General features: G+C 45.2%; 1 long non-coding RNA gene across 1 annotated transcript; it reads left to right on the plus strand.

Moving 5' to 3' along the window:
* Nucleotides 1–5,038: 5,038 nt before the first annotated feature.
* Nucleotides 5,039–8,758, plus strand: LOC127345575 (uncharacterized). Its single transcript, XR_007878765.1, has 3 exons — nucleotides 5,039–5,374; nucleotides 5,556–5,686; nucleotides 6,927–8,758. It is a non-coding gene; the product is annotated as an uncharacterized lncRNA (long non-coding RNA).

Here is an 8,758-nt window from a genome sequence, read left to right on the forward strand (position 1 = left end):
GAGGGAGCGGAGGAGGAACCGGATGAAGACGACTATTATCGGGATGGTGCTAGTAGTGACTCTAGCTCTCTTCTATGTGATTGTACTTTAGATGATCGATCTTGTGTAACCACTAGCTCATTTGCGACTTTGTAACCCCGTAACTTGCATTGTAACCTCGTAACTTCTCTAATGTGAAATCTTGTGAATCATGTGGGGCTAATGTGAAGAATTATGTATGGATAAGTTGTGCTGTTGTTTATATGTGTTATGTATCCTGTATTGTGCTATTGTACTGTGATATACAACCTGTATAAATACCTGTCAGGATACAAAAAAAAATTCGAAATTCGTAGCAGTGGCGCACTAGTGGCCCATCAGTGGCGCACGTCCACTAAGTAACGATGGCGCACTGCGCTGGATCCGATGGGGCACTGCCTGTGATCCCTCCGAGCCTAGCGATGGCGCACCGGGGAACCTCAGCGGTGGCGCACGGCTCGGAGATGAAGCGGGCGCACGTCCACACGCAGCGATGGCGCACCGCCTCGGCTGAAAGCAGTGGCGCCACGCAAAAACGAGTGATGGCGCACCTCGTCTAGACAGTGGTGGCGCATCGCCCTTGACCAACAAAGTGGCGCACCACTTTGGAGTAATAGTGGCGCCTTCTTGGACATGTCAATGGCGCACCACGCAGTGCGCCATCAGTATCCAGGCTAGTAGTGGCGCACCCCTAGTGCGCCACTACTAGGAGTTAGCAGTGGCGTGATAGCAGTGGCGCACTAGTGGTGCGCCACTGAAGGCTATATGTGGTGCGCCACTGATTGCCTTTTTCCTAGTAGTGACTGCTATATCCAAGAAAAACACACTGTTTGGACCGGAATTGCAGTTTGCGTTGATTATATGGACGGAGATTGGGCCAACATGTGCACCCAAAAATTCTAAGAAAGGAATAATCACCCTTCTTGCTAAGAAGACGCTCTATGGGAGTTTGTGAATTGATAACCTTACTGGGAAGGCGATTAATGAGATAAACAGGAGTAATGAAGGCTTCATCCCAAAATTTGAGAGGCATAGATGCATATGCAAGGAGAGATAAGCCAACCTCAACAATGTGCCTATGTTTACGCTCAGCAGGACCATTTTGCTGATGGGCATGGGGACAGGAGACAAGGTGAGATATGCCTACTCGCTGAAAGAAGGAGTTGAGCTTTTGATACTCACCACCCCAATCAGTTTGTAATGCTATAATATTTTTATCAAAGAGTCGCTCAACATGATGCTGGAAATCATGAAACTTTTGGAAAACATCAGACTTCTTTTTCAACATATAAATCCAGGTGAATTTACTGTAATCATCAATAAAACTCACATAATACTTATATCTCCCAAAGGAGCTCGAGGCAGGGCCCCAAACATCAGAAAATACAAGTTCAAGAGGGGAAGTGGACACACTGGTTGACTTTGGATACGGGAGTTGATGGCTCTTGGCCATTTGACAAGCATCACAAACGAGCTCTTTATTGGACTCACTAAACGAAATATTATTCTCTCGAAGAACTTGATGAACTACCACCGATGATGGATGACCTAGACGCCTATGCCAAAGCGAAGAGGAAGCCTTGACGACACCATGAACTTGATGACCTGGAGGTGAAGAGACCGACGGTGGAAAGGGATAGAGCCCATCCACACATCTACCTTCCACCAGAACCTCCCTCGTGTCCTGATCCTTGACAAAAAATGAATGAGGCCAATATTCAACAAAGGCATGATTATCTTTGGTAAGACGACTAGTAGATAAAAGGCTCATCAATGCATCAGGAACATGCAGAATATTTTTGAGATGCACATCATGAGTTGGGGAACGAATTATAGATTGACCAACGTGATGAATATCAATACCTGCACCGTTTGCTGTGTGAATCTGCTCGTTGCCGTGATAGCGATCCCGCACATGAAGTTTCTCTAGCTCTGACGTGATGTGGTCAGTTGCACCGGTATCTGAATACCACGCCGTGTCAACACCATGCGAGCCAACATCAGCACCAGTTGTACGATCGGGACCGTGATAATTCTTCTGAAAGCGCTTCCAGCATTGCAGCGCACCGTGTCCTTCCTTGCCACAAAGTTGACAGGTGACTCGAGGTCCATCGCCACCTCCCTTGCGGTAGCCCTGATTGCGGCCACCACTGCCTCCTCCTCGGTGCTGATCCGAGTTGCTGCGGTTGTCAAAGCCACGCTGATCATACCCGCGATTATCGTAACCGCGCTGATCCTGGTAGCTGCTTCATCCTCCTCCTCTGCCTCCACGGTGACCACGCCCGCCACGGTTCGCCAGATTTGCGGTCATGCTGCCATCTGCAGAGTCAGATGGGTTCTGGCCCTCCAGGCGTGCTTCGTAGGAGAGGAGCTGAGCGTATAGATCGCTCAAACTGATGAACTTCTCCGCCTTGATTAATGCGGTGATTGCAGCAACAAAGCCATTATATGCCTCATCATGTAGACCGGCAAGGACATCGTCATTGTCCAAAGGTTTTTCCGCAACAGCCATCTCATCTGCTAGGGTTTTGATTTGGTTGAAGTAGACAGCCGCAGTCTTGTTTTCCTTCTGCGTCTGATTCAACTGCGTGCGGAGTTGCACCACACGAGCCTTGGATTGCGATGAAAACATCTCCATCATCGTCTTCCAGGCGCTCGCCGAGCTTGTCTGGCCGACCATCTGGGTTAAAACCTCGCGCGACATGTTGCGCATAAGGTACCCGAGCACCATCTGATCTTTGAGAGATCCACCTTGCGTACTCGGGGTTTGGGATCTTGATCTCCTTGCCATCGGCGTCCTTGGACACCAGTTCCTTCTCCGGCTCCGGTGTCGACCCATCCAGGAATCCAGAGAGTTGTGCCCCGCTGATGTCAGGGAGAACTTGAGTCTGCCAGATCAGGAAGTTATCTCTGGTAAGCTTCTCAGAGACCGACGCAGTTAGGTTGTTTCCACCGGTTGTCGACGAAGAGGAAGAACCGAGCGACATGGCGGCGGCGGCGAGCTCTCAGATGTGTTTGGAAGAACGAGGCTCTGATACCATATCAAACGTGTATGGGATGCGTAACCCTAAACAAGGGCCACGGTGTGACTTATATAGATAGGTGGCTTACAGAGATGGGTCGGTGTACAACACCCTGTACAACCGACATACATACAAATACACAATACATATACAGCTAGATATACAGACTATTTAACAACAGCTAGTACTGCAAAGCTTTCTTTGCACGTTGCCTTTAACATCATCGTCCTCGTCACACATTTAACTAAACTCTGTTTTTCAACCTTTGGCAGTAAAAAAATTCTTTTGGAAAAATCGGAGTACTTGTCCAGTCAAGACCAATATCATTATGTAATTCATCTGCAACCTCTGGTCACTCAACAAACGGTTCCTTGGCCGTTCCCTTCCCTTCGTCTACAGAGGAGAGGGGCGATTTTCTGAAACCCACCCGGTCAACCCACCTCGCCGCCGCGGATCCGGCCGTTTCCTCCCCTCCGTCGGCTGCTCCGGCAGCGGGAGGGTGGGGGAACGCCGGATCTCGGTGTGTATATAGTGTAGGGCTTGCTAGGTCTTCAGCCGGCGGCGTTGGGGGGGCGGCGGCGCTGCCGGTGGTGTGTTGTGCAGGTGGAGATCTTCCCCTTCGACGACGGCGCTCCGGTGGAGCTCCGAAGTGGATCTGCTGCCTGTGTCGCGCTCGCAGCTCTGGGCAGCTGCCGTGGGCGACTTCCCCGCGCCGGAGTTCGAGGACGACGACTTCGGCTTGTCAAGATCTGGATCCAGCTCGTGTTGAAGCAAGCGTGCGTTGTGGCCAGAGGAGGAGGATGGAGGCTCCCCGGAGTTCGAGTTCCGACGACTTCCCGTCCGCCTGGGGACATCTGCCGTTCCAAGGATTGTGTGGCGATGCGGCGGCGGCGCGCCGTCGGTGCGTTCTGTTCCTCGTCGGTGGCTTCACTTTACAGAAGAAGGACTTGGTTGTATTTTTGTGTTTCGTGGAGGTCCTTTCTGTAATTGTCTTGCTTTAATGATATGGCTGTTTCCTCGCAAAAAAAAATATCATTATGTAATTCCATACGCTACCAAAGTTGACTGTCGACCTGATCTCACCGATCAATAACTACTATATTAAACGGTAACTGATTCCTTTTTTCTCAAATTTTTGAGTTTTGTTTTGAATTAATCATAGGTTGACACGTACATGATGTTGTGGTTAATTTCGTTGCAATTTTCTTGTGTGTGTCTCGGGGGACTTCTTGCATTTTCTGTTTGGTCCATTTCTTTGATCTGCGGTGGCCTTCCATTTGGCCTGGGTGTATGTAGGTTTTTTTTGGTAGTCTGGTCTACTGGCCCCCACTGGTATATGATGGCTTGCACAATTACTGCAGGATGTTCGTGTCATTTTTAGCGGTCCCTGGATTTATCCCCATGCCACCGCTTTGACCATCATCTTCCCCACCGGCTCCTTCGCTTAAACCGACCTCCCTCGAGAGCTCCTCCTTCCTATTGCCCAACACCTCCACCGGCCTTCCCCGCCGGCGCCGAAGATCCTCCTTTCCATCGCCGCACCTCCACCGTCCTCCAACTCTAACTTGAGCTCCTCTCTACCTGATCTCTCTGCCCCAACCGGTTTCCTTCATCTTTCTATGGTCGCCAGTCTGGCCCCCCTGGATACGGGCGCCATTGACGGTTCATCCTCGCTGGTGAGTACGGATGGAGTCGGTTTTCCTCCAAGGACGAGGTCATGGCTCGGATCCAAGAGGCGTGGAGCTTGCGCGGAGGCGTTACACCGATCTAGATTCTAACATTTTCCAACTTGACAGATTAATTGTAGAGCTACAGGTTTGGTTCAGGATGCGGTACGAGCAGATGGACAAGCTTCGCTGAAGATGAGGATGAGCGGCGGCGGGTTCATGCGGAATAGGTTGTGAATGGGCGGCCCCATGAGTTTCCAATGTCAGAAGATAGAGACCCGAAAAGAAGCAACGAGTGGCGGACGCCATCGACCCGTTATAGCTTCGTCGTGCAGGTCGGTGTTCTTCAACTATCACCTCCATTATAGCTTCGTCCCGTTATGACTCATGCATCGGCGGCTAGCTCCTCCCCAACCCTCTCCCCAGCAGTCGTCGGATTTGGGCGCGCTGGCATCGTCGGCCGGATGGGTGTCCTGGGAGCTACGGCCAGATCGTGGCAGGCGGCGGAGGGACTTCAACTGTGGGATTTGAGGCTGGATGGGGTGTCACTGAGTCCTTGAGGATCGCGCTCTTGGACCTGGCGACTGCTCTAGAGCGACCAGACCGGCCGGCTCCGTGGGGATGGGCAATTTTTTAGGCCGGCATGGAGCTGTGAACGCTGTTGAGGTGTGTAGGCCAATTTTCTCCAGCCCGTCACCCGTCAGTGTTCCCTGACCCCATTCCCCATGTTTGCTCTTTAGAGTGCAGTTTGCAATTGATTGAGTGGAGCTGTGGAGAGATGCATATCTGCAGCTGGGTGGTTTCCTGATTTTTTTTATTAAAACCATGTCACTGCATCTTTTTACAGGTTCTGCTCCTTTTCCAGATTGATGAGTTGCTTGGTTATTTGACCGATCGAAGGCAACAAATTAGATTTGATTCGTCATGTTTGGTGCATACCCTGTGTCAGGATCTAATTATTTCCTTGGATGGTTGCAGGTAATCATACTTTCAGTTATGCAACTTTTCAACGGTCCTATATGAATCAAGTAATTCTTGTACTTTCATAGTAATTACTGTCGAGTGGAGGAACATAGTACATGTTATTTCACAATTACGTCTGGAACACATCCCGTACATTTTGCTTACTTACCATGCTATGAGTTATATTTCCATTTTCCAAGAACATGACTGAGATATGGAATTCTTACACGTTGTATGGTCCATTGGGTTGTGAGACAACTTGATAAAATGACCGAACTGTCGTCAAACTAACTTTGTTTCCATTAAGTAGTCAAAATCTTCTTTCTTCGTTTTGTCCAAGGAAGCTGAATAGAAAGCTCCACCTATTATTTATCTTTGGGCATAAGAGAAAAGCATTCCTGCTCAATCACATGCAGCATTACAACAATATTTCAGTGTATCATTTTTTCTTGCAAGTAACATATATATTTCAGTGTCTACCTTGGTCCATTTACTAACAATGTTCTTAACTGACCAATCGGTAAGTGTTACAAATATTTTCTCTTTGTTTAGGGTATATAGTTGTCTGCATTGATGACTTACATGAGGGACTGTTGGTTCTTTTCGTGGTTGCATTTCCTCTCGGTTACGGTTACTGGATCGAACAACAAATTATTTGTTAGTGGTTGCATTACTGGATTGAACGATAAATTATTTGTTAGCTTGGTGCACACATGTGTGCCTCTTTTATTTCTTACAATTATTTGTTAGAAATTTTCGCAAAGCAACTGAGAAGGTCATTATTGGCAATTCACAATAGAGACAAAACATAAATTACACAGTGTTTTTGAAAAGAAAATTCGCAAGAGATTTATCTACACCACCAAGTCGCTTTTATTGCATCAAAAGGCAAGTAAAAACACCATTATTGTTTTACAAGTTTCTAAAGAGTGAAGCTGAAACAACTATAAACGATAGTTTTGTATCACCTCTGATCTTACCTTAAGGGCATTGTATATGTAGTGTACATCCAGGAAACTATAATGCATTTGAAAATCATTCATTTTAGTGCATGCTGATCTGCAGCCTCTGATTTTATACTTGCCCAATCTAGCTTACTGGTTAGGAAACTGGTTCGCCAATATTTCTGAGTGTGTTTGTTTGGTAATGGTGCTCTAGATGAACATTTTTAATTTGAGTGAGCTTAATGTAATATTAGATCACCTACTTCAAGTACATTTAAACTGACCTTGCACAATTGTGTGATGTGTTTCAGGCCAGTGGAATCCTAGGCGAGGGGACCAGAATGTGCCAATAAAGAATGGAAAAAAATTGATCATATGTTAGGGTTTGGTTCCATGTTCATTTGTACTTTCTAGCTATTCCTTTGTCTTTAATCGCTTCGACCAGTTTAGTTTTTCTAACATTGGCATCACAAGTTTCAGTTAAGCACCCAGAATTTTTATGCAGTACCAGTTGTTCTTAGCATATCAATTTCTATTTTGTGCCCAATTGGATCCATTTTATTTCTACATGTTAATTATATCCCTTTTCTTCTTTGCCATTCTAGCAGCACTACAGGTTAGTACCTCTCAATGCAGTTGGTAGGGAACATGTAGGCTTCTGGATTGTTTTGCGGCGCTGCTAGGTTTGGTTGTTCCACAACTTGATTTTGCGGTGTAGCTGCTCACTTAATAGTTTTCATGAAAACACTTCTTTTTTGTAGGATCGTTTGCCAAAACATCTGAATAACTAGATAAGTGAATAGCTAGATACTGAAAGAGATGGTATATTTTGTCAGTGCACATTTTATAGTAGTTCTATAGAATGTTAGGTTGATATGTTTTTTGGTATGTAGCTAATTGATTGTATTGATCCCCTGTTCCATGTTCAAATTGTTTCAGGTTGATTCTAGAACTACAGCCTTCATTCTTTCGAGCATATTTTTCTTCTCTTCAAGCGCAGATTCATGAAAGAAAAAAAATCGAACATGCCTTTTTTACTGTATTTATGCTTGGTTGTTGTGGGACTGATGTGATGCCAATGCACACTCATATATGTAATTTGCTTCCAGTTTTCATACACTAATAAATGCATTCTAATTATTGTTACTAAAATTTCATGATTATTACCGTAATTCTAAATATTGTTTAGGTTAACTCACACTCTTACTATTGTTAGCCGAAAAAAATTATCACTATTAATTTAGTTGCATTTACTCTACACAACTCTGATTTTGTCTGGTTAGGTTAAATCTTAAATCTCAATATGAGTAACTTCTATCATTCACATTTGTTTTAATTTTTAAATATGTTTGCTTTGCTGGAATCGTCAACCACTATTAAGCCAATTTCGAGTTATTTGTCCCCTTCGTGAAGCAGCGGCAGACTTCACTAGATAGTTCACATAAGGAAAGTTCTTGCTGCAAGAATTGTCATCAAAGTGAGGTCTTAGCTTTGGTATGTATTAAAATCTCTACGTTCCCCTCCGGGTCGTTTTTCGTTTGGTAAATCATTGACTGGAAAAGTCGCCAAAGTCAGCAGTTATGCTTAGATTGTGGATCAGCAAAGACAGTTCACCAATTATTTTCCTCTCTTCCTTACTAATTGGTACTACTTCATATGTCGAAGGTAGTTTATAATAACGATGCATGTCCTATAGTGTCAATTGCTAAGAAAGCAACTATTAGTATAGATACTTTATCCCACTCTCTGTTACTTCCAGCAACCATTGCATGGGGTTCACATGTTAAAAACATGGATATGCATTTGGCTATTATGTTTCTCTGTTGACTCAATTGGCCATCTACCAATATGAGCATATCATCTCACTTAAGGAGATCTTCCATTTGCTTCAGAATGTTTGTTAGTGTTTTGGTTCAGTATTTTGTGTATTTCTAGAGATCTATAACTTGTCTCCCTATGTTATTGTTTTCTGATAGGAATCCATTTCTTTGTTAATTCACTTCCAAGTTAATATATTATAGGTTGTCTTATTGCTTACAGAGTATTTTGCTCCTGTTGCTTGATCCAGTTTCCTTAGCTAAAATTTTCACGTGACTTGCAACACTTTGGTCCTGATGAGAACAAGGGAGATGAGAAAGCATAT

This window comes from Lolium perenne, chromosome 3 (genome assembly GCF_019359855.2).
Source record: "Lolium perenne isolate Kyuss_39 chromosome 3, Kyuss_2.0, whole genome shotgun sequence".
NCBI lineage: Eukaryota > Viridiplantae > Streptophyta > Magnoliopsida > Poales > Poaceae > Lolium > Lolium perenne.